The 27,668-nt window shown below is 38.5% G+C and overlaps 1 pseudogene; it reads left to right on the forward strand.

Moving 5' to 3' along the window:
* The first annotated feature begins 22,233 nt into the window (after window positions 1-22,233).
* LOC145073982 (small polypeptide DEVIL 11 pseudogene) lies at window positions 22,234-22,828 on the forward strand (annotated as a pseudogene).
* The last annotated feature ends 4,840 nt before the right edge of the window (window positions 22,829-27,668 follow it).

Raw genomic sequence — 27,668 nt, forward strand, 5'->3', positions numbered from 1 at the left:
AAGAAGCTTGAACTTCACAACAAGTATCCACCATCAAGAGTAAGACACTTTAGAATGCTAGTTCCCTTTTATATTTATGACTTCTTAAGCCTTTAAGTGCATAACACAATTAAGCACTAAATGAGAATCACTTTTACACTACTTTAACTTGCAACTAGCTTCAAAAGAAAAGCAAGGAAGAGGGAAAGAGGAGGCTAAAACTTCTTCACATGAGGAAGGGAAAAACTAGCCAAAAATGAAGACAAACACTCTCTTATATACTAAAATATAGGATCTAAGACCTATGTGTTCCTTTAATGCAAAATTAAGGTGCTTGTAAAAGGTAAGGTGTCTAAGAGAAAGGTTGGCAAGCAACCTCCATTACCTTTGACTAGTTTCGGCCATAAAGAGAAAAATAAGAGATAGAGAAGCAACTAGTTTCAAAAATTAGATGTAATTAAGTAATTAGTAAAGTTACATAGAAACCAAAGTGTCCAAAAAACTTTTACATGAGTTATTAAATCATTGCATATGATATAATAACTAGTTAATACTCACTGGAATTATTATTTTCACAAAATAATATTTTTCCCCTAATTAAATACAAGAGTTGATTACATTTATCAATAATCAAATTAATAAATATTTAATATGTGCTCAGAAATAGTGAAGATCTTAAACAAATAGATTGAAGTGATTCGAGACCATATGAAAGTTTCTCAAGATTGTGAAAGAAGTATACGCATATGAAGAAAGGAATAATTCGAGATGAACGTCGGTGACTTGGTGGTGTTAAAAATATCACCGTGGAAGTGCGTGATGAGATTTGACAAGAAGGGTAAACTAAGTTCAAGGTATATTGGATTGTTTAACATACTGAAAAAGATTAGATCATAAGCATTCAAGGGGATTGACCAAGAGCACCAAGTGAAGACAAGAAGTCAAAGTAATACTTAGTTGTTACTAACTAGTAATGTGTGGTATATGGAGTTTTTGTAGGGATATATGGCTGAATTGATTAAGAATTATGCTTAAAGACACTCTTTATAAGACTAATAAATGTTTATGATTATGTGAAAATGAAAAAATGATCAGAGTGTGATATAAATTCAAACAAAATATAATTAGGAGTAAATGTTAATTATGAGAATTATTTATACTATGCATGTTGATCTTGCTAGTAATGATTGTGTAACATCCCAAAAACACGGTCCAAAAATTTAATTTTTAATTATTAAATAAAACCATAGTTATTCAACCATTCCATCAAAACATGAGTCAAAGTATTTCAAAGCATTAATATCAGAGTTTCCAAATCAAAACATCAAAGTAAACATCCCATGCTAAACATCATGGTGTGTGCAATGCAATCATCCCGAGCTCTTCTCTTTGCAACTGGAAGTACCTGAAACTAAAACTAAAAAATCGTAAGCACAAAACTTAGTGAGTCTCCCCAAACTACCACATACCATACATATAACCACATATACTGGGCCCCCGCCTGGCATCGAGCCCCACTCGGTATACAGATTTATCTCTCCAAGGCCCTGCCTGTCACTGGCCCCGCCCGCTATACACATACAAACAATAACATATAATCATACTAGCACATAATGAATCATACACAGTACTATACGTTCCAATCCTAAGGCCTCGCCTATCATGGGCCCCGTCCCTACTGTCACACCCCGGTGGTCGGCGGAAACACCGGGCGGTGCAACGTCATACATTGTATCGCAGTTATATAACATACATTGAATGGTACTAAAGAATTTTATAAAATACATACCTTTATTGATGGTTCAAAGTTACATTATTGTTTTTCTAGTACTTATTACATAATGTATGACTATTGTATACTTCTTAATGAACAGAAAGGGTGATAGTAAAACCTCTCATATTCGAATAACATACCAGCCTTATCAAGTTCCTGAAAACACATGCATTTTGAAAATATGTCAACCTAAAGTTGGTGAGTTAACAAGTTTTGACTCCATATAAAAATAATACATTTTCCAAGTTCAAAAGCATAGTTTTGACAGTATTATTTTGACTCTCCAACATTTAGTAGATATATTAGGTATTATAGTTTATTTATCAACTAAGTGATATATCTAAACATTTCATATACCTAGGGTATAAGGGGAAACTTATACTTAACATTAATACTTGTATAACGAAAAAGTATAATGTTTCTAAAAATTTGCTACCATGAGTCTGTAACCGCTACTATGACATACAATGCCTCTCATAGATCCCACTCATGTTTTGCATGAGGACAGCCCACTCATGATTTCCATGAGTATTTCCACAACATATACTCAATACCGAACGCTTCATCAACGCCGGAACAAAAAAATAAAAGGACAGTTCGTCAATCATTTAAGTTGGGTTGTAGCTAGCAACCACGAGTGGGGTTGTCAACCTGTGTGTTATTCATACACAACTTCCTCGCTCGCATGTGATTAATGGTTATAGGTCAGAGGAGTTTCACTAAGATCCCCAATCTTAGATGATGAACAAAATAACTCATGTAGACTTAGTCGACTTCCTATAGCTCTAACAACAAAAGCATTTTTATGTTTAAAACCCTAAGTTACTAGACTATACTTTTGAGGAAAAACCAGGTTTTATCTTAACATAAAACCAATAATAACAACATATGACATACGAGGTTTTATCTTGACATAAAACCAATAACAACATCATATAACATACCTAGTTTTATCTTGACATAAAACTAACAATAACAACATACTTATCAATTATCATAGAGCACCTATGAGTATAAATCTGGAACTATATAACACACAACATATATATAGAATCTTAAGTATAACTCAAGATCTACATTAGTAAACTACTATAACAATACCATACTAACAAGTTTACGATAGTTGTAAAGATACAAAATAATTATATCCTGATTAACAAACATACTATCATATAAATATAGTATTAAATTTTATTCAATATTTAGCATGCGTTTTCCCCCAAACACATTAAAAAGTGTGGCCGTGAAACTCACCTAGTAGCATGATTTTGTGTAATCTAAGCAGAAACGGCCAGCGGTTCGAGATCGTCGGGCTCGGGATGCGAAGTGGCCTCAACAAACGAGAGAGAAAGAAGAGAAATGGTGTAATGAGAGAAGAGGTCGAACTTGCTATTTATAGGATGTCCAAGACAAGTTCACGTTGTGAAATTTAAGTTCACGTCGTGAATCTGAGTTGCATCATCTCGTAGACTTGCCATTTGGGTCCTAGCTTCGGAAGGTATCACGATTTTGGTTTCACATCGTGTCCTTTATGTCCACGTCGTGGAAACTCAACACATCACTCCCATAGACTTAGCACGTGTTTTCTAGCCTCAATTAGTGTCCTGGACAACTTTCACGTCATGAATTCAGTGTTCACGTCATGAATCCAGATTGCTAGGGTTTTCTGCCACGTGTCATGCTCTTAGACAGCTACATCTTCGGAAGGTCATAACTTTTGCATACGAGCTCCGTTGTCGACGTTCTTTATATGCACGCATAAGTAGTTCCGAGTACTACGACTTTATTTTAGAATCCAATAGCTAATTATAAGTCTTTTTTAAATTACTCTTTTTATAAGGATTTATAGCGTTAGAATTTATCATAACTTCTTCACGTAAAGTCAGATTTAGACGTTCTCAATATTTTTGGAATCGTATGGACGTATACATTGAATTATACAATAAATTAGGTATGAAAGTTCATACTTGTATTAGAATTTACTATGAAATACACAATGAGTTTACTACATTATTTGTTTGACAAAATCACATTACTTGATTGACCTAATCACATGTGATTGTTGTTGACCTATTTTGACGGGTGTTACACCTACTCTGCTAACGATGAGATATAGAACCTCGTCCACACTCATCTAATGATGAGATACGGGACCCCGCCCACACTCACCTCCCTACTAGGCACATACAAGTATCACAAAGACAAAAAGTAGAACTAAACATTCATTCCTTCATCGGGTACCACTCGACATCAAACCGTAGTTCGGAAACATACATATAAAAATTCCTCGGGCCCCACCCGGTATCGGACCGTAATCCGGGAAGCATACAAACATTCTTCGGGCATCACCCGACATCGGACCGTAATCCGGAAACATACAATATAGACACATGTAGGAATCATGAAGACATCAAGGATACTAACATTCCTCGGGCACTGCCCGACATCGGATCGTAATCCGGAAACATACAAACATAAATATGGGCAAAAATTGGTGCCTTTGACCCGTTCAAACATGAGGAAACTCACCTCGCAAAGCTGAATCTCAAGGATAATCATCTGGCTACTAGCTAGATGATCCTCGAACTGCTAATCTCTCGACTCCCCAAGCTACCATTACCAAAATAATACTTTGTCCAGAAACCAACAATCCTCCTTAGAGTAAAATGACCATTTTACCCCTTATCTAATTTGATCCATGCCTAAGGCCCAAAACCATAATATGAAAGGACCAATACTAGGTAGACTTCCCAAGCCCACTAGTAGCCCACTAATGGCCCAATTTTCTAAATTGGGCCCAACCTCTCTAATGGGCCTTATCCATAAAGCCCAAAATATTCTTAGCCAAAATTATCTGATTCCTAATGACCCACTAAGGTCCAAGATACCGTCCCATGGAAATCGCCCAAACCGAGGCCCAAACAACGCAAAGCCAAAATCTGTTGAGTACGCGGGGCATACTCCTCTGTACACTAAGTGTACATGTTGTATGGCTTGTATGTTGCGAGTACATGCATGTACGCCCATCGTACTGCTCTGTTAAGCCAGTTCTACCATTATGCACTTATTACTTTATTATAAAGGCTAAAATAACAGATCCAAGTCCTCTTCAACGTCTTAATCCATAAAGTCACTGACATGGTGACTTTACATGAGCCACATGAACCCAAACTCAAAGTATAGCAATCTACTTTCATGAAAGTAACCTTAACTCATGCATGAACCCATTAAGACCTTCAAGATGGTAACTTTCTGATTCTAAAATTCAAATAACATTGTGAGTGGAAACTCTAGGTTCCAAAAACGACATAAACACAAGGGACTTCTTCCATGGGACCAAAATAGTCCATAAACCCGATCGTAAAAGAGATCTAAGAGAATAGCCACCAAGTTTAGAACTTTATACCTTGAAATGGTCTAAAATGAAGCAACAACCCCATATCTACAACTTCTCCTTTACACCAACACCTTTCCTTAACCTTTACTTCCTTGGAGAATGGATCCAACACACCAAAATGCTCTCAAAAGGCCTTCTAAGCTCCTAGATCACTCAAGTATAGATTAGGGTTTCGTAGTAGTTGCCTTAGGGAGAAAGGGAGGCTGGCCATTGAGGCATAATATTCCTTATATAGTGCCAAACCATAAAATTAGGGTTTTGGTCTGAATGGAGTATGCCCCGTGTACCTCTTAGTACGCTCGGCGTACTCACAAACCACCCGCGACCAAATAACCTTGTACGCTCAGCGTAATCCAGCCGACGTTGGGCGTACCCAGCTAAACACGTGCATGCAAGGGACTGCCTTGCCACAAATCTTCATTAGTGGCTTAAACTGTCAATCACTTCAAATTCTCATAACTTCCATATCCGAGGTCCGTTTCTGATCAACCTTATATCCATGAAAAGGTGGCGAGAATCCCTACACTTCTAAAAACTCCTCATTACCGTTAAACTTTCCGCACAAGAACCCCAAATCCCTAGAAAACTGATATGTCAATTTACAATGATACCCTTTGCCTCCGAACACACGATCAAACACTTGGATCACGTACACCCTAACACCCACACCTGAAATGGGCCAATTCCTTCCTTTCCCAAGACCCTAACCCTTATGAAAACTGATGATTGGTCCGCAGCCCCTAGCAACGAAGCACTTTCAAAACTGGGTGTTACAACTCTCCCCCACTTAAATCAGATTTCGTCCTTGAAATCGCTCCTTACTAGCACCCATATCGCAATTAATGATCTGAGGAATGCAACAGATGATTCTAGGCGTAATACAATCTTCTTAAGACAACTAAAAACCAAACCGAATCTCCATCTCAAAGAAAGAGTTGTTTGAGCTTCCGCAAACCATTTCTGCCTCCCTAGAGTTTGAATCCCATATTGGTATGTCTCCCTGACAAACTGCCCATGCATAACCATCTGCAGGAAAATTATACTTGACAGAAGGCTCAAATAATCCTTCAAGTAGAAGATTCATCCTTGGAACGGTTTGACTCAGACGAGAGCTGTGCAACAGGGTCAAATCAATTACTCTGAGATTATTTAATCCAACTGTAAGTGACTTAGTACCTTCAATCTGCAAGCTAATCCTCTCACAAGAATCCCCGTATCACTATTGTTGCCCGAACACCCTGTTGCCTCTTCTCCACTGTCTGAATCAGTCGAGACCTCCCAGGTCCCAAGTTATCTTGTCAACTATTTGGAATACCGGATTCCCACCCAGTTGCTAAGTCAGTGAACACCCTCTTAGTTGCTCCCCATGACTTCCGAAGAAAACTTTGGCTATCGAAACTGCCCTATCCACATTTCCACTCTTGAATCTAAATATCCTAGGATCCCCGATCCCATACCTTGACCCAACGGTCTCTACCAGGTCCCACCTGCATTGCTATAAGCGTGTGGGGCTCGCCTATGACTCCCACCCAAACTATATCTTAGAGCGGACTTGCCCATAGGTCCCACCTATCTAGGGCTACATAGGCCCAACTCCACCTCGAATCCCATCAACCTTTCCCTTCCTGATTCTGATCCTGTTGTGGCCTTTCCACGATCCTACGAACTGACCCACCCTAGCCTAACTTATCTAACTGACTTTGGGAATGCTACGGCCCATTCCACAGTCTAACAACACTTTCCCACACTGTCTGACTACATGAAGAATGTTATGGCTGCCGCATAGTCGTACAACACTTCCATTCTATCTAGCTGCTGGTGAGTGCTACAAATATCGTGCAGTCTTACAACACTTCCGACGCTAACTCAACCGCTGACCATGGTCTTACCGCTAATTACCAATCCAAACATATCCAAAGTCGAGCACTCACACGATCTGGCATCCTGACTAAACTCGCGTCCTGATGGGAATTCCCAACCTGATTCCCCCAACACCAGCTATCAAATACCAAGATTTGAACCCAACGTTTGGGAAGTTTCCCAAACACCCAACTCGCACACTCTTCGACCCAAACAGCCACTTGGGCCATCTTCCTCCCCAGTGGGAATGCGAACTCATCCTAATTTTTCATCTACTTCTATTCCTAGATATCTAAACGATTCTCCCCCACTTTGGTTCAACTAATATCTTACAACACACAAGACTGGAAGGATTCCTAATCCTCCTTACAACCAATGATCAATCTGCTGGAAACCAACGCTTACCACTGTTAGTGTTCCAAAACTAACCCACACTAAAGCAGTACAACTCTTGAAGACTAACGGAACACCTCCCGAGTTCCAATCACACTTGTTACCGCTACCGCATCTTGGGAACCCACTATATAAGGAGACGACCTCATACTACTAATCTAAGATTCAAGGTATGCAGATGGCATATAATCCGACATAATCAGAAAATATAACTCCAAGATACACTTACTCATACTGATGCAAGACAATAACAATAAAATCATAAATAAAAACTGATAGGAAATTAAAATGATACACACCTGCAACATCGGAAACCGCTCACGCCTCCTCTGTAGTCAACTGGAAAGCCCTGCTCCTCGCCACAGGCGCCTCTGCCCGGCCCTGACAACTGTCGGTGATCGTCAATGTCGCAGGGGAAAGTGTCATCATATGTCCCACTATAAGTAAACTCGGACATTGGGCCTTCTTGTGGCCCCGCTGACTGTAATGAAAACAGATCAAATCTGATCCCTGGGTGGTGGTAGCAGTACAATCCCTGCTATAATGGTCGATTCGGCCGCACTTAAAGCAGCCATAATAACCACCACCACCACTCCTACACGCACCCTCGTGTGTCTTGCCGCACTTGCCACAATAGCTACGTTCCTGATGACCCCTCAATCTAGAATCCGATAACTTGGGCCTCTTACCCGATCCCGTGGATGCCTGAACCTCGTCTGGCTTCCTCATCCTCTTTGTCTCTAAGTCGATCTACCTTTCCCTAGCTTGAGATATAATATCCTCTAGCGTCCTGCAGCCGGACCGGCTCACAAACTGCCTAATGTCACTCATCAATATCTCATGATATCAGGTATTCGTCATCTCCTTGTCCGCTACATATTGTGGAACAAGGAGTGCCCTCTCCCTAAACTTGGCGGTGATCTTCGCCACCGTCTCCGTAGTCTGTTGGAGGTCCTGGAACTCCCATGCTAGCTGTTGCACCCAATCGCTGGTGCAAATTCAGCCCTGAACCTGGCCGAGAAGTCACTCCATGTCATTGCATCAATTGCGACACCGTCTCCAATAGCATGTCCAACCTCTTCCTACTATTCACATGCTCTGTCCTTCAGAAGGCAAGAGGCGAGTCAGGCCTTGTCCCCATTGGGACACCAGCTAGTACGAAAAGCGTTGGTGACATCTGCCTGCCACCAACTACTAGTAATGTGGTCCTTAGCGTTATGATAGTCTGGAGCACCACAAGCTCTGAACTCCCGGAATATCATCGTGCGCGCCCCCATCATGGACGCCATCTCAGTGCGGAATGCACTCAACCTCTCATCAAGAATCTCCAAGATACCCTCCTTGAGCGTATCGAAAGATCACAGGAATTTGTTCGATGATATTGTGCGTAATCTCAGCTAAAATAAACTCTCTCATCTGATCATCAAGCTGCACGGCTCCAGTGCCCGATCCTGATCCCTCGCCAATACCAAAACTTCCAACTGGTCTAGTACGTAGCATCACCATGCTGCAACAGATCATAACAACCATCAAAATATTGATCACTATCGAGAGATCACATACACACTACTAGTTTCTTGGTTTCAGCTCTGCCCTCCTTGAATCGAGTACGGATCATCTGCTTTTAGTAGTATGGGCCCATACTAACTTCCACATCTATCCGTACTTTCCTCAAGAATTGCCTTGAATCTACCAAGTCCTTTTCATTACTACTTCTCCCAGTAGTAATCTCTGATGGGTTTTATGCATAAGAACAATCTTATGTGCTCATACAAACCCTAATGCTTGGATCTAGGTTTCTCTATTGTACATGCACTGAATCCAAGACTTTCAACCCTAGATCTAACATGTATAATTCAAAATTAACATCATAAGAACATATCTAAGTGTTTACCTCTTTCAATTTGCTTGGAATCCTTTGAATCTTCTTGATCTTGAGCTTAGAGTCACAATTGTAACTCCTCTAATGGTTCACAAACACCACAAGCAAGAAGGCTATTAAGAGAGAGGAGGAAGAACACTAGAAATCATCCCTAGGGTTTTCTTAGAAGAAAGTATCCGAAAATTGCATCCACGGGCCTCTATTTATAGTGTAGGCAACTAAGGTTTCAGTCTAAACCCTAATGGACAACTTAGCCACCAAGCAGCCGAAGGAACCTTCTAGATTATGGCTTTTGGACGAAAATATGATGGATCCCCATCATAATTTCATTCCCCCTTAGTCCGTTAGGTTTCCCAGTCCAAAGCTCAACTATCACACTTTTGACAGTTTATGCCCCTTTATTCAATTAATCTCTTTTAGTCACCAAATTAATTCCTAATTAATTTATGACTAATATTAATCAAATAATATGATTTTTCCTTTAATATATTATTCTTATAATATATTAATAAACCATAATATTTTCTCTCTCTCTCTCTCTTAAATAACCTTGTCAAGTTGCTTTGGTGAAGGCAACCCAAAAGGACCATGCACAATCGGGTCAAGTACATACCAAATATAGTTACGGACTTAGACACTAGTCCAACAGTCTCCCACTTGGATAAGTCTAGTAACTATATCTCACATATGACTTCAGAACCTAATTAGCAACCGTAGTTATTACACGTCACTGTCAACTCTGATCAGTAACTCGTCCTTCAGATAAGGGATCTTATAATCCTCTGTTCTAGATATCATGCTGACAATACTTATTGTCAAGCATTTGTTTCTCGATCTCTGATTTGTTTGACATAGAATTTAGTTGCACACGTCAACTTCATTCTGACCGGGCCTGGCACATAAGTCAAACCAAATCATTGAGTGGCCAGATATCGCTTTTACCCTCTTAGGATAAAAGGAACAGATCAACTTCGACTTATATGCTTTTATCATTCCCTGGCTAAGTCACACACAATAATGCATTTTATAACATCAAGTTACTGATGCGTTTTCGCATCATCAATGTATAATCAACCATCAAATAATAACCATATCCCTAGGCTTAAGGATTATATGATATTATCATCTTGCGATCACTTGAAAACAGTGATACTAGCAAGCGCAGGTTTATTCCAATGCTCAAATCATATTCATGAGCACTCATGAACTTTGTAGCAAACTTTTGCAATACCCAAAACCTTTTAGACAATTTACAAACAAATTCATGACAGTCTTCATTCATACCTACTTCCAAAATATGAACAACTGTGGACTGTTTGAATAATTTTATTATTCAGGAAGTTAAAACATGAAAAATTGAAACAAAAGATAAATAACCAACACAAGATAGTAGCTTTACTCATAAATAACACAAATTTATTTATTCATCAAATGTCATGTACAAATTATCTATTACACGTTTCCTATCTATCTAATCCAAACTTATATCATCCTTCAGCCCGATGCTCCTAGCGTGTTGCAAGTGTTTGACCCTACTCAGTCCCTTTGTAAGGGGATCTGCTGGGTTCTCTTCTGACGATACCCTCTTCACAACGATGAGTCCCTCTTCTACCCGATGTCTAATAAAGTGGTATTTTCTGTCGATATGTCGAGATCTACCATGCTCTCTTGGTTCCTTGGTTATGGCAACCGCTCCTTCATTATCACAGAAAATTTCCATTGGCTCCTTTATGGATGACATAACTCCAAGGTCTCCAATGAAGTTCTTCAACCATATAGCCTCCTTTGACGCTTCACTCGCCGCAATGTACTCTGATTCGCACGTTGAATCAGCCACGGTCTCCTGCTTGGAACTTTTCCAAGACTGCTCCTCCATTTAGGGTAAAGACCCAGCCTGACTATGATCGGTAATTATCCCGATCCGTCTGAAAACTAGCGTCATTGTACCCACGCACCCTTAAGTCATCACTCCCACCGAGGACTAGAAACTATTCATTGGTTCTTCGTAGGTACTTAAGAATATTCTTAACTGCAATCCAATGAGCTCTACCATGATTCCCTTGATATCTTGCTGACCATTCTCAAAGCGAAGGCCACATCAGGGCGAGTACAAGTCATAGCGTACATGATAGAGCCTACTGCGGAAGCGTAAGGTACTCGGCTCATATCAGCTATCTCTGCCTCTGTACTCAGGCTCTGAGTCTTACTCAGTTTGGTACTGCTCTAGATTGGCAACTCCCCTTTCTTTGAATTTTCCATACTAAAACGCTTTAGTACCTTATCCAAGTATGTATCCTGACTGAGTCCTATCAGTCTCTTTTCCCTATTTCTTACTATCCTTATCCCCAGAATATAAGCAGCCTCTCCAATGTCCTTCATAGAGAAACACTTCCCAAGCCAAGACTTGACCTCCTGCAAGGTTGGGACGTCGTTTCCTATGAGCAGTATGTCATCGACATACAATACGAGGAAGCTTACTATACTCCCACTAGCTTTGACATATACACATGACTCATCTTCGCTTCGCAGAAAACCAAACTCTTTGACCTTCTCATCAAAACAAAGATTCCAGCTGCGAGACGATTGTTTCAATCCATAAATGGATTTCTCAAGCTTGCACGCTCTATTTGGATGCTTCGCATCAACAAAACCCTCTGGCTGATTCATATACACGTCTTCAACCAACTTCCTATTTAGGAAAGCGGTTTTTACGCCCATCTGCCAAATGTCATAATCATGAAACGCAGCTATTGCAAGCATTACCCTAATAGACTTTATCTTAGCAACTGGTGAGAAGGTCTTATCATAGTCAACTCCAAGAGTTTGAGTAAAGCACTTCACAACCAATCGTGCTTTATAAGTATGCACTTTCCCATCCATGTTTGTCTTCTTCTTGAAGATCCACTTGCACCCGATTGTCTTACGACCCGGCACATTGTCAACCAAATTCCAAACTTGGTTTTCGTACATGGACTCAATCTCATTGTCCATTGCCTCTTTCCATTTAGCAGACTCTGGGCCTGCCATGGCTTCCTTGTAGCTGCTAGGTTCGTCCAAATTTATTAGTGTTTCATCACTAATAAACGTATCCCCTTCAGTAGTAATATGAAAACCATAAAACTGGGGTTAAACACTAACCCTACTAGAACGTCTAAGAGGTAAGGACTCGTCAACGGGCTCAACAGGAGTTTCCTCCTCGGGTTGAGTGCCAGTATTATAGGTTCCTTCATCGCTTTGCTATTGAATCTCTTCAAGATCAATTTGTCTCCCACTGTCCTCTTGGCTCATCAATTCCCTTTCTCGGAAAACTCCTCTTCTAGCAACGAAGACAACATTGTCACTCGGTCTATAGAAAAGATAGCCAAAAGACTTCTATGGATAGCCGATGAAATAACACTTCTCACTACGAGGTTCGAGCTTGTCGTGAGTCTCTCATCTTATGAAAGCCTCGCAACCACAAACCTTGATATGTGCCAACAAGGGAGCTTTCCCTGTCCACATCTCGTGAGGTGTTTTGGCAACCTTCTTTGTGGGAACTAAGTTAAGGATATGGGCGGCAGTCTCTAAGGCATACCCCCAGAAAGCTATTGGTAATGAAGCCCGACTCATCATAGAACGAACCATGTCTAACAAGGTCCGATTACATCTCTCAGCCACACCATTCAACTGTGGCGTTCTCAGAGGCGTCAATTGCGAAACAATTCCACATTCTTTTAGATAGTTGTGAAACTCAAGACTTAGGTACTCTCCTCCTCGGTCTGACCGAAGCATATTGATTTTCCTACCCAGCTGATTCTCCACTTGATTCTTAAACTCTTTGAACTTTTCAAAGGTTTCTGAATTTTGCTTGATCAAGTAGATATATCCATATCTGCTATAAACATCCGTAAAAGTCACGTAGAAGCGACATGCATCCCTTGTGGTGGATCTAAAGGGCCCACACACATCGGTGTGTATGAGATCAAATAGACCCTCACCCCTATCACAAGTGCCCATGAAGGGTGACTTGGTCATCTTCCCAAGTAAACAAGATTCACACACATCATTGTCCCTAAGGTCGAATGACTCCAACACTCCATCCTTTTGGAGTTGGGCTACGCGCTTCTTGTTGACATGGCCAAGGCAACAATGCCACAAGCATGCTTTATCTAGACTAGTAGACGAATCAATATTCAACACATCATTTCCTAAATTATCAACAACCAACACAGATTCATAAATCCCATTACAAGGTAATGCATTGAAATAAAAGACATCATTCAAATAAACATTAATAGAACCATTAGTATTATCAAATGAGTATCGGTAACCTTGTCTAAATAATCCATGAAATGAAATGATGTTTTTTGCCATATCTAGCGAATAGCAACAATTATTTAAATCCAACCCTAACCCATTACTCAACACTAAAGAATAAACTCCGACTCTGGCCACAGGCGGTGATCTTCTGTTTCCCATAATCAAGTTCATCTTTCCATGTTCCACCTCCCTACTTCTTTCTAGGCCCTACAAATCAGAACAAATGTGGTAACCACATCCTGCGTCAAGAACCCATGAAGTAGCAAGTGATGAGTTGATAAATTTAATAGAATACATACCTGCAAAGGTGGGTTTTATCTTCCCATCCTTTATGTCTTGCAGATACTTGGGGCAACTTCATTTCTAGTGGCCCTTCTCGTTGCAGTAGTAGCAGTCTGCTTCTTTGGGCTCAGAAGAGGGTTTGACTGAACCAGCTTTGGTTCCACTAGAGGAGGAACCATCATGGGGCTTACCCTTGTGGTGACTCTTACATGGAGCCTTCCTCTTTTTACCCTTTCCTTGACCTATTGTCGACACGGGAGCAACCACAGTAGAGGATGATGCAATAGATTTGTCCTTGAGATTGCTCTCATCAGTCCTAAGGAGCCCTTGGAGTTTGCTCAAGGTGACCTCTTCTTCGTTCATATGGTAGGTCATCCTAAATTGATTGTAGCACGAGGGCAAGGAGTGGAGAATGATGTCGATAGCCAAATCTTCCCCAATGTTAACATTTAACTTGCGAAGACGATCAACATACCTCTATATTTTCTGCAAATGCGAGGTTAGGGACTCTCCACTCCCCATCTTAGCGGTGATCATGTTGGTGATGATCTCATAGCGCTCTTGCTTTGCACTTTGGTGGTACCTCTCAAGCAAATCTTGATGCATTTCATATGGATACATGTCCTCATAGGACTTTTGGAGTTCAAGATTCATGGTGGCCAACATAATGCAATGAACTTTCGTTGCATCACGCTCATGGGCCTCAAAGACGGCCATTTCTTCGGGAGTGTCGACTTCTGGATTGATCTTTTCAAGCTTCTCGTCGAGGCCATATTCTTTGTCCTCGTAACGAGCAATCATGCGAATGTATCTCATCCATTCGTTGAAATTCGATCCATCAAACGTCCCCTTTTGACATAGGCTTATCAACGAGAATGAACTGGGAGCATTGTTGTTTGCATTTGCGTTAGACATCTGAAAATAGAAAGGAATAAAGTTTGATTAGAAATGAATCCCCAATTAAACACCCGAATGAGAAATTAGGGCTAGGATCCAACAACATTATTTAAAACTTAGAAAGGGATGTCGTACTCTAAAAGTAAATAAAGTGAATGACGATTCACTAATTCTCACCATGAAAAACGAAAAGGAGATTAAGTTTTAAATGTATTTGAAAATTCCTAGATCTTTGAGATTCATTGAACTTTTCAATGGCATGTTTAAATCTTGATATGCACTTCATATTTGCGAATGGGATGCCGAGGATCGCAAACAAGTTGTGAATAACCATGCAAATCAACATGGTACACTCAATGTCTCTATCATTTAATCAATGTGCCGGTTAGCCACACACGCTCCATTGATCTATGACAAACATCGAGTCACCCTTTGCCACCAATGTCAATCCCAAATTAGTGTGTCGGTTAACCACACACGCTCCACTAACGTTTGACAAGGGTAAAAAGTATAATTCCATGGAATAGCATCATTTTCACATTTTACCCTAAAGTAACTAAGATTGGGAATTTGTAAAACATGTTAGTTACTTTGTAATATTCATTATACTTATAATGAGGTATTAAGTGCCATATCCTATCCGTTCGGCTAACGACCCTCCACCAGTCAAGCAAGCGGTGGGTATGAGTGTATACCCATTAAGCGCCATTTTATAGGCAGCAACCTTATACCCACCTTATAGACCGGCTTCGTGAATGAGGCCTACTAGCGATAAGACTAACTTTATTCTTGTACATATGTATATATATATATATATATATATATATATATATTAATCTTGTAATAGATAAAGTATAAGGTTGATTTTTAAACTTGTAAAATTCTAAGGGTTGAAATTTAAAACTTTCAATAATTAAACTTTTAATCAAAGAATTTAAACTTCAAAACTTGAGGGCAAGTTTTGAACTTTTCAAAACACAAAGGATCAAATAACAAATAATATAAATCAAACAATTAATTTAGTGATTATCTATATTTGACCTAATTCACTTTCTTGCAAGATAAGTTACCCAATTAATTCAAATAATCAATTTTAATCATATAAGGAAATTATTATCTATTCAGTTCGTATTTTATCATTTTAAAACATATATGACAATTATCCTTTAGGAAAACAGCAAGAAAATCCGAAAATCTTTCTGTCTAATAGCTAAACTCGTCGAGTTCAACCTACTCGTCGAGTTCCTCATGGAACTTGTCGAGTTCATAAGGCAGTTAGCAAAAAAACACGATTTTAAAGCTTGAACAAATAAACAAGGCATCAATACAATAGAAACCAAACATAGCTCTGATACAACTGATAGGTTTTATGCATAAGAACAATCCTATGTGCTCATACAAACCCTAATGCTTGGATCTAGGTTTCTCTATTGTACATGCAATGAATCCAAGACTTGCAACCCTAGATCTAACATGTATAATTTGAAATTAACATCATAAGAACAGATCTAAGTGTTTAGCTCTTTCAATTTGCTTGGAATCCTTTGAATCTTCTTGATCTTGAGCTTAGAGCCACAATTGTAACTCCTCTATTGGTTCACAAACACCACAAGCAAGAAGGCTATTAAGAGAGAAGAGGAATAACACTAGAAATCGGCCCTAGGGTTTTCTTAGAAGCAAGTATCCGGAAATTGCATCCAAGGGCCTCTATTTATAGTGTAGGCAGCTAGGGTTTCGGTCGAAAGCCTAATGGACAACTTAGCCACCAAGCAGCCCAAGGAACCTTCTAGATTAGGGCCTTTGGACGAAAATATGATGGATCCCCATCATAATTTCTTTCCCCTTAGTCCATTAGGTTTCCCATTCCAAAGCTCAACTATCATAATTTTGACAGTTTATGCCCCTTTATTAAATTAATCTCGTTTAGTTACCAAATTAATTCCTAATTAATTTATGACTAATATTAATCAAATAATATGATTTTTCCTTTAATATATTATTCTTATAATATATTAATAACCATAATATTTTCTCTCTCTCTCTCTCTCTTAAATAACCTTGTCAAGTTGCTTTGGTGAAGGCAACCCAAAAGGATCATCCACAACCGGGTCAAGTACATACCAAATATAGTTACGGACTTAGACACTAATCCAACAATCTCATCCTAGGCTTAATCTAGGGTAATCTCCGACCCACTCTCCGCTATCAGCTGCATAATAAGTCTATGCTACCTTTCCTTACCTATCTCGCGAATATCATTACATATTACTAAGACCAGATAATTATTCGAATGAGAGGTCTCCCGTACAACGGTTAGACTTAAACAAGAGCTGTGAAATAAGGCTAAACCTAACCTTCTGAAATTACTTAGTCCTCGTAATATGTAACTTAACATATTTGTTTACTAGTTAGTTAAAGATAACTAGAACTCCTAAAATCACAAAGAAAGTAGCATTCGGGCATCGAGTAAACAAAACCAAGCATATCCTAACCAGGCCATCATATCACTAACTAATCAATACTAGCATGTAGTTCAATAAGCTCATACAGTAGTCATACAAGGCATTCTTCCTAGATCCTTAGCCACTAATCTAGCATGCAGTTCTTATAAGCATATCATAACATAAAAAACATGTATGGGTACTTTGGGAGAACTTACTTGAGCTCGGCTAATTACACGCGCCACACCCTTTTCTTTTTTCAAAATCCTTTTTATGAAAATGGTTTTCCTTTTAAAAATTTTATACCAAGTCCTCAGTTTAAGTTCAGAAATACCCGAGACTATGTCCGAATCCCTCAAACCAAGGCTCAGATACCAACTTGTAACATCCCAAAAATGTAATTTTTAATTATTAAATAAAACCATAGTTATTCAACTATTCCATCAAAACATGAGTCAAAGTATTTCAAAGCATTAATATCAGAGTTTCCAAATCAAAACATCAGAGTAAACATCCCAGGCTAAACATCATAGTGTGTGCAATATAGTCATCCCGAGCTCTTCGCTTTGTAACTGGAAGTACCTTAAACAAAAACTGAAAATCGTAAGCATGAAGCTAAGTGAGTCTCCCCAAACTACCACATAGCATACACGTAATCACATATACTGGGCCCCCACATCTTCATCGGGCCCCGCCCGGCATCAGACAATGTCCGACATCAGGCCCCGCCTGGCATCGAGCCCCGCTCGGTATACAAATCTGTTTCTCAGAGGCCCCGCCTGTCATTGGGCCCCGCCCGCTATACACATACAAACAATGACATATAATCATACTAGCGCATAAAGAATCATACACAAAACTATATGTTCCAATCCTAAGGCCTCGCCTATCATGGGCCCCACCCCTATTCTTCTAACGATGAGATGTGAAACCCTGTCCACACTCAGCTAGTGATGAGATACTAGACCCAGCCCACACTCACCTCCCCACCAGGCACATACAAGTATCACAAAGACAACAAGTATAACTACACATGCATTCCTTCATCGGGTACCACCCAATATTAAACCGTAGTTCGGAAACATACATATAAACATTCCTCGGGCCTTGCCCGACATCGGACCGTAATCCAGAAAGCATACAGACATTCCTCGGGCATCGCCCAACATCGGACCGTAATCCGAAAACATACAATACAAACACATGCAAGAATCACGAAGACATCAAGCATACTAACATTCCTCGGGCACCGCCCCAGCATCGGATCGTAATCCGGAAACATATAAACATAAATACGGGTCGACATTGGTGCCTTCGACTCGTTCACAGGAGGAAACCCACCTCATAAAGCTGAATCTCATGGATAATCCTCTAGCTACTAGCTGGCAGATCCCCGAACTGCTGATCTCTCTACTCCCCGAGCTACCATTAGCAAAATAATACGTAGTCCAGAAACCAATAATCCTCCTTAGGGTAAAATGACCATTTTACCCCTAATCTAATTTGATCCATGCCTAAGGCCCAAAAGCATAATATGAAAGGCCCAATACTAATACTAGGTAGACTTCCCAAGCCCACTAGTGGCCCAATTTTCTAAATTGGGCCCAACCCCACTAATAGGCCTTACCGATAAAGCCCAACATATTCTTAGCCAAAATTATTTGATTCCTGACGGCCCACTAAGGTCCAAGATACCAGCCCATGGAAGTGGCCCAAACCGAGGCACAAACAACACAAAACCCAAATCTGTTGAGTACGCGAGGCGTACTCCTCTATACGCTAAGCGTACAGGCTGTATGGCTTGTATGCTGCATGTACATGCATGTACATCCATCGTACTACTCTATTAAGCCACTTCTACCATTATGCACTTATTACTTTATTCCAAAGGCTAAAATCATAGAACCAAGTCCTCTTCAACATCTTAATCTATAAAGTCACTAACTTGGTGACTTTATATGACCCAGATGAACCCAAACTCAAAGTATAGCAGTCTACTTACATGAAAGTGACCTTAACTCTTGCATGAACCCATTAAGACCTTCAATATGGTAACTTTCTGATTCTAGAACTCAAATAACATTGAGAGTGGCAACTCTAGGTTCCAAAAATGACATGGACACAAGGGACTTCATCCATGGGACCAAAAGAGTCCATAAACCCAATCCTAAAAGAGATCTAAGAGAATAACCACCATGTTCGGAACTTTATACCTTGAAATGGTCTGAAATGAAACAACAATCCCAGATCTACAACTTCTCTTTTGCACCAACACCTTTCCTTGACCTTTACTTCCTTGGAGAATGGATCCAACACACCAAAATGCTCTCAAAAGGCCTTCTAAGCTCCAAGATCACTCAAGTATGGATTAGGGTTTCGTAGTAGTTGCCTTAGGGTGAAAGGGAGGTTGGCCATTGGGGCATAATGTTTCTTATAAAGTGTCAGTTAAAGTTTTGGTATGAATGGAGTACGCCCCGCGTACCTCTTAGTACGCCCGACATAATCAAAAAACCACCTGCGACCAAACAACCTTGTATGATGGGCGTAACCCAGCCTACGTTGGGCGTACCCAGCTAAACACACATGCATGCATGGGACTGCCTTGCCACAAATCTTCATTAGGGACTTAAATTTTCAATAACTGCAAAGTGTCATAACTTTATCATACGAGGTCCTACAATTCTAACAACTCCTCATTACCCAAAAACTTTCCGCACAAGAACCCAAAATCCCTAGAAAACCGAGATGTCAAATTACAATGATACCCTTGGCCTCCAAAGACACGATCAAACGCTTGGATCACGTACACCCAAGGTTGTAAAAATCGCTCGACGTTAGCTAGTCGGTGGACTGGGGTCAAGGGATTAATCGGCTAGGCAGAGATTAATCGGGGACCATTAATTGCTAATTTGTTAGATTTTAAAAAATTAAAAATATTACTAATATCATATAAAAGTTCATAAATATCACTAATATCATCACAAAATAGGTTAATATGATAAATACAATACTAAGCACACCTCAAATAGTTTCTATTGAGATATAACTTTTTCAAAGTGTTAAAATTTCATCGGGTTCTACTGTTTCGGACATTTTGTATGCATGGATTAATCGCTAGGCCCTCTCTAATCGGTCAAGTAACGCCTAGGGATTAATCGGAGATTAATCGGGACCTAATCGAGATTTTTACAACACTGCGTACACCCTAACACCCACACCTGAAATGGGCCAATTCCTTCCTTTCCCAAGACCCTAACCCTTATGACAACTGATGATTGGGTCGCAGCTCCTAGCAACGAAGCACTTTAAAAACTGGGTGTTACAGATTGTAAAGTGAATGTTATTGTCTGGATGTTGGTCATATCCCCATGTGAATTAGGGACGACTCTGCCAAGATCAAGTATCCATTCGTGAGGTAGATATCGAGGGACACCTTAATTGATTTTTTTGTTATTATTATGGTAAGGTTGATAGGATTTCACTTCTATGATGATTCCTTAATGTGTTAATCGATACATAACCAAAGGATTATATCTTAATAGGAGTAGGTGATACGAGGAAGGCCCATAAAGTTTAACCGTGTTAGAATTTGATAATATATTGTGTTTAAATTGTATGACTCATTAAACAATGTTGTCTAACATATATTTTATTTATTGTCATGTACCTAAGAATCAGGTGCAAAGAATTAGCAAGTGAGAGGATTAACTGCAAACATTGATGTGACTCGACATATAATGTCACTTTCATGAATGAAGTCTTCAAAAAAGTTTCAATATTTTGATTTTGTTTATGATTTATTCCCATCATTTACTTTTTTGAACAAAAATGTCCCGATTATCTAATTTTATACGATAATCAATCATTTTATGTTAAAATAAAATAATGATTGTGTCGTTAATTTGGACAAAATATAAAATAATCGGGACTTTTCTGTTCAAAAAATAAAAATCATGATTTAACCATAAACTGATCCAAAATATTAAGACTTTATCCGAGACTTCCTTTTTCCTAAATGTAAATGTTGTTTTACTATGATTTGTGTGCTATTAAGTGGTTATAGAAGACTTTGATCATTAGTTCTATAATGATTAATAAGGGTTTTTTTTGTAATTTGAACCAAGAAATATATATTCTTTATAAAAAAGTAAAATGAGCTTTTTTATAAATTATGCAAAAATAAAGTGATTTTTATATAGATAAACGAATAGAAATTGGTTTGATAATATATAAATATTAAAGTATTTCAATTAGGGGTGTAAGTGAGACAAGCCAACTCGCGAGAAACTCGAGACCGACTCGGAAAATACTCGAAATCGACTCGACATTAACTGAGCCGAGCTTGAGCTCGAGCTACTCGAGTAGCATATCGATCCGAGCTCGAGTACAAAAATACTCAGCTCGTAAGGCTCGCGAGCTTAGTCGAGTTTAGTGTAATTTACATATATTTCATTTCTTTATAATTGTTCATTTATAAGATATATGTCATTTCTTTATAATTATTTATTTATGGTTGATGTTATATTGATATTAGGTGATTAATAGTGGTTTTTTTTTGTAGTTTGGACATTTACATGTAGAATGTTTAATATTTCTTACTCAATTTAGTGATTTGGAATTTTTAAAATATTAGTCGAGCCGAGCCGAGCCGAGCTCGAGACTGTCGAGTATTTCACGAGCCCGAGCTCGAACTTAAAATCAAGGCTCGAGTCGAGTTCAAGCCGAGTTTCGAGCTCGAGTATTTTAGTCGAGCCGAGTTTCGAGCTTGGGAGTATTCGGCTCGACTCGGCTCGTTTACACCCCTAATTTCAACCGGTATTTTATACTTTTATGTAAATAAAATTAAGTTTGAAACTCATAAATAAGTTTGAAAAAAATTGTGTACTAGAATATTGAATATTGAGATCTTATTGCATATTTTTCATATATCAACTACCATGACTTGAAGTTACCATACTACCCCAACCGTATTGCTACTTTATATATATAGTGACCCTCCATTTCAGCCAACCTCAACTCCACCGCTTCCACCAAATTTCAGAATCAAAATTCAATTCCATCAGTCATTCAATTTCTGGTACACAATGGTTGTTTCTGTCACAACCGTCGACGCGCCACCACCTCCACAACCGCAGTTCACTTGCTCCGACAACAACCAAAAGCTATCCAAAAAAGGAAGCATCTCCAGAAGCCGTTCATCTTCCGCAACTTCCAGCCACCGCCGATGTACCTTCACCAGAAAATGTGCTCGACTCGTCAAAGAACAAAGAGCCCGATTCTACATCATGCGAAGGTGCGTCAGTATGCTCGTATGTTGGCGTGATTACAGTGATTCCTAAATCACTATCAATAATTTGATCGATCTCTTTCTCTCTCCGAGACTCTCTCTCTCGAACAATTTTCCGATTCCCTCCGAGGAGGAGGTAGAGAAATCATCGATAGATGTAAGATGTACAGTAATTATATACTATAGATTTTTTTTTTTATTGATGTAAGTTCGAGAATGCTGGTTTTGATTTATGGCATCATTATACAGAAACAGTTAAAGTAATTGCAAATTTTACGAAGCAAATATCATTCGTCGTTTCGTTGTTTATTTTTCTCAAGCTGATGATTGATTTGCAGTGGTTTTTACTGTGATTTTGGATTTTTTGTTTGTTGGTGATTGTAGCAAACGGTTCTCCTCGAGATCTCTCTTTTCCCTCGTGCTTTTAGAGAGAGAAAAAGTGTATGTGTGTGAGAGAGATTCCATTAAACTATTGCTGCAGCACAGTATGAATCCAGTAATTTCAGTGTGCTTGGCTGACACATATTTTTTATTGAACTAGTTATGTGTCAAAATTACAACCTCTTTTTGGATTTAATTACAACATATTTTAATTGAAAAGTTATTTAAAAATTATTTGTTTGTATGTTATATGTGGTGCTTTGGATGCTACTTTTAAGTGAATTAGATTTCATTTTTCATTTTATAATCTTTTAATATATTTGATTATGAAATGATAGTATTAAAATATATGTAAAGCCGAAAAATAAAATATATTATTGATTAAACGTTAAGGTCTGCACACAACGTGGGAATAAATATGATTTAGTTATTTATATATCAGTTTCTATAACTAAAAATATAATATATTTAACTGAAAAAAATTTGTATCACAACTAATTATTGTCGTTTATTTGTTTTGGTCATTAAACTATTTTTTTTCATTATATTTCATTAAACTTATAAGTAAGCAATCAATTAAACCATTTTCGTTAATTTTAAATGGTTTTTCAGTTCCTGAACCTACATGGAAGTGTGATGTGGCGAGGAACCATATGTGGCAGTGGGTCAGATCATAGATCATAGGTCATCCACCCTTTTTATAAGGAAATGTTATTATATCATAATCAACTATTGATATTTAGTCGATTTGCTACTAAATTATTTTTTTAACAAAATGTCATTAAATCTACAAGTTATCTGTCAATTAAGTCATTTATGTTAATTTTCAGCGGATCCCGAGTTACCAAACCTATATAGTTGGTTGACTTTTAAGGCTATACAGAGTGCATGGGAAGATTGTTACACATAAGAGTACCCGGTATGGGCCTCAACGAGAAGAGACGAGGCTGAGGTGGCAAGGTGCAACGCCGTCTTAACGGGGGGAACACCCCGCCCCCCTCCCCAACTCGTTCCATCTCGTCGAGCAAATCTTATGGGCATCGCAACGACTTGAAACAGGAAAAAAATGACCATTGTTGGCTTATGACCGTTTGCAACTTTCAATATTCAAATTTTTTTTTTTTTTACCTTTTTACCTATAAATACTACTTTTAAACCATTTTATTAAACCTTTCTCTCATTCTCTTTATATCTTATACACATTTCTTTTTTAAAATTTTTAAAAAATGGAGCAAAACCCACCCCCCCCCCCTCATTATCAAACTCAAACACAACTTCGCCTCTCGAATTCGCGGGTTATGAAAATTATTTCAACCTTTTATTATCACAAGGCTCACCACAAATCTCATACCAAGGCGCCGCTTTCAATCCCGCTTCACCGCCACTGCAATTTCACAACTCATCTTACCTTCAACAAAATCAATTTGGTTAAAACCCAAATTTACAACAAAATCTTTTCCCTACACCTAATGCTCTAAGAGATGGCCACATCAGCCAAACATCTTTCCACATGATTTCACCAAGGTTAGGAGATAGTATTCATACATACTCACCAGTGCGAGGAGAGAGATAGGGCGAGAAGAAGAGTGAGATACAGAGAGAGGGAGCAAAGAGAGATATTGTGGCCTCCCGTAGTTGCACTCAAGGACTATCACAATCACAAATATTAAGGGTGGTGTTTGAAGGTAAGTCATGGTGGTGTGGGGTACCAAGTCACCCAACGCGTCAAATAGCCAAGCATTCCTTATAGCATAAGGGACGCTTATTTTGCTCTGTACCACCACCCCTAACTGCACCTACAACCCCATCAATCTAATATTGGTTTCTTTGTTGAAACTATATATTCAATAATCATTTTAGAATGATGTTTGCCAATAAGATATGTCATATGTAATGGAAATTAGTTCTCATAGTCATAACAAACCTGATAATATTACTATAGATAACAATTTCCTTTTGGGTTAGACACAAGAGTAAAATAGAGCAGAACTGAATAGATATTTATATTAATAACTTGCTTTGTTAATTAATTGGTTAAAAAATAAATGATTTTGGAACATTCCAAAATGATTTGAATAAACAAGATAACTACAAATATATTAGTAATTATCTTTAGGGTTTCAAATCACCTCCCTATATAAAGAAGGGTCAAAATCAGGTTTTGGGTGATAAGAAAAATATAATTCCACCTCTAAAGTTCGGAACCCTAAGGAAAAACCCTGAATCGTCGAAGCCTAGTTCCCACGACGTGGTCACCTGATTGTTACGATGTGGTCCATAACATATTCGTTTTTCGAGTTGTGTTAATGATGGTGTTAGAGGAAGTTTTAGATCTGTGAAGGTTTTGCGTCTTGGGTGTGATCACAAGAGAGGAACTCTATGTTGGGTTCTTAAGTTAGATCAACTAGATAGACCAAAGAAATCCAAGAAGAACTCTAAGGTATGATTACTTGTTTTATGTTTATCAAACTTGCATAGATTTATTTGAGTTAGATCTATATATTTCGAGTCTATATGTTAGAAAATATTGTTGCTTCCACTGTCATGATTTAATCTTTGACTAGGCTTGTAACCTATCAACGATATCATATCATCACTTAACTCAATTCTATTTCACTTCGACTTTGTCTTGATCATATGTTAGGGTTTGTATGTGTAGGATTCATGTATTTAATGCTTGAAAAATGACTTTCAGGTCGTTCTGCCTATTTTCCACGTCGTGGCCGATCCTCCACCACATTGTGGTTCCTGTAGATGTCGAATCTGGATCGTGACTTCTTTATCGCCTAGTGGTGGTCCCTACCTAGACACATCGTGGTGAGCTGCTGAAAGCTTAACTAATAATCTTATAATTGTCTTGTGTTTTCCATTTCCCCACGACATGGTTGCGCATTCCCCATGTCGCGGAACCTGATGTTCCAGAATTATAAAATTTGTTCCTTGTTTTTCGATTGCTTTATTCATGTTTTGATTTTAAAACACATACAAACTATCATTTATACTAAAAGATAAAGTCAATTTGATTAAACTATAAGATTAATTAAAATACAAAGATTGGGACTTTAATAATTGAATAGTTGACTTATAAATGTCTATATAGTCAATAGAATTAAAAGACATATAAATTCCAAATATGTATATATAGTAAAATCATATTTATATGTATCACACTAAAATACAAACATTCTGTCCTCGCATGTTTCTTAAATGTGCATTGTTAATCTTACCACGACTAGGCTCACCTACTTTAAATGTTATAAGGAAGGTTCTAGGAGGTCTATTCGACTCTTAATGAGATTAACTTTTAATTGGAATTTAGTGTTCGCCACCCTTACCGTCTTCTTGTGTTCAAAGTAGAGTTACCGATATGGTTTGATAGGATTATAGTGTTGTTAAAAGTATGAACTTAATAAAGTAATGAAACAAAATCCCGCTTTTTAAAAATATAAATCTTATGCTTCCCATGGAAGTTACCCCTTGTGGTATATTATTTTTGATGTAAACGTGTGTGGTTTACAAGCTCTTCAAGAGAACAATATAGTAAAAAAAAAAGGTATATGGTGATGGATATTATCAAGCATTACTTGATCAGAATCTCATTGTAACTTCGCATGGACGATTCACCATTTGGATTCACGATCCTCGAAAAATCCAGTCATGATTGCTAAATAAGCATAAGAAGAGATTAACATGGTATTGACATCAATCCATAAATATGTTTTCTAGGAATCTCATGGAGAGTGAGACCGACAATAATTTGTCCACCTGAACAACTTCATTGTGTAATTTTCGGCTAATCCACTTTACACTGTGACGCCAAATATGGATCCTAGCCTTTTGAATAACAATATTATGTAATTATATTAAAAGGATTTCTTGATCTAACTAATTTCATTTCTTTTTCTTAATAGATGGCTCCTGGTACGAGTGCAACTTTCCCTCCTGCACCAACCACTTCATCAAAATTCTCACTACTCCAACTCCGCTCACGAGATAAAATCACCAGTCCAAATTACCTTGATTGGATTCATAACCTAAGGATTACTCTGAGGTACTAGAAAAAGGAGTATGTCTTGGACGAGCATCTGGATGAGGAGCTTCTTGACGATGCAACTAAAGAAGAGGCGGCTAAACATAAAAAAACATCATTATCACTCTATCGAGGTCTCATGTTTGATGTTGGTGACCATGTATCTAGAAATCTAAAAGAGTTATGAGAATATTGGGGTGCACTAAATGAACAATTAACTCAACGACATTTTTCAAGAGCAAGCTCAAACTGAGAGATTCAAATTCATGCAAGAAATTCTAGACTGCAAGCAATGGGTGAATGGTTCTGTGAGTGCCCATGTGCTAAAACTAAAAGGGTACCTTGACAGAATTGAACATCTTGGCTTCCCTTTTACTCAATAATTAGCTATTGATGTCATTCTTAATTCTTTAACTAGTGCATACAAGTAGTCCACCATGAATCAATATATGAATGGTTTGGAGAAGAGTATCATGGAGCTACATGGGATGCTCAAGACAACTGAGGAAAGCTTATTTCCACCTAGGAACTCAAGTTCATCCACTCATGTTCTAGGTATTAGAAAATGTGGTGTCAAGAGAAAAATGTCCTCTCATCCCAATGTTAAAGGGAAAATGGAAAGGGGAAGTTGGTTCTCTTAATTCCAACCCTAAGATGGATGTTTCTGACATAACATCGGTGAATGACCCTAAAGAAGCCATTTGCTACTACTACCAAGAAAAGGGCATTGGGAATGTACATGCCCTAAATATATGATGGCTATTAA

The sequence above is a fragment of the Lactuca serriola genome, chromosome 9 (assembly GCF_051521515.1).
Source record: "Lactuca serriola cultivar US96UC23 chromosome 9, Lser_US96UC23_V15, whole genome shotgun sequence".
In the NCBI taxonomy this organism is placed as follows: Eukaryota; Viridiplantae; Streptophyta; class Magnoliopsida; order Asterales; family Asteraceae; genus Lactuca; species Lactuca serriola.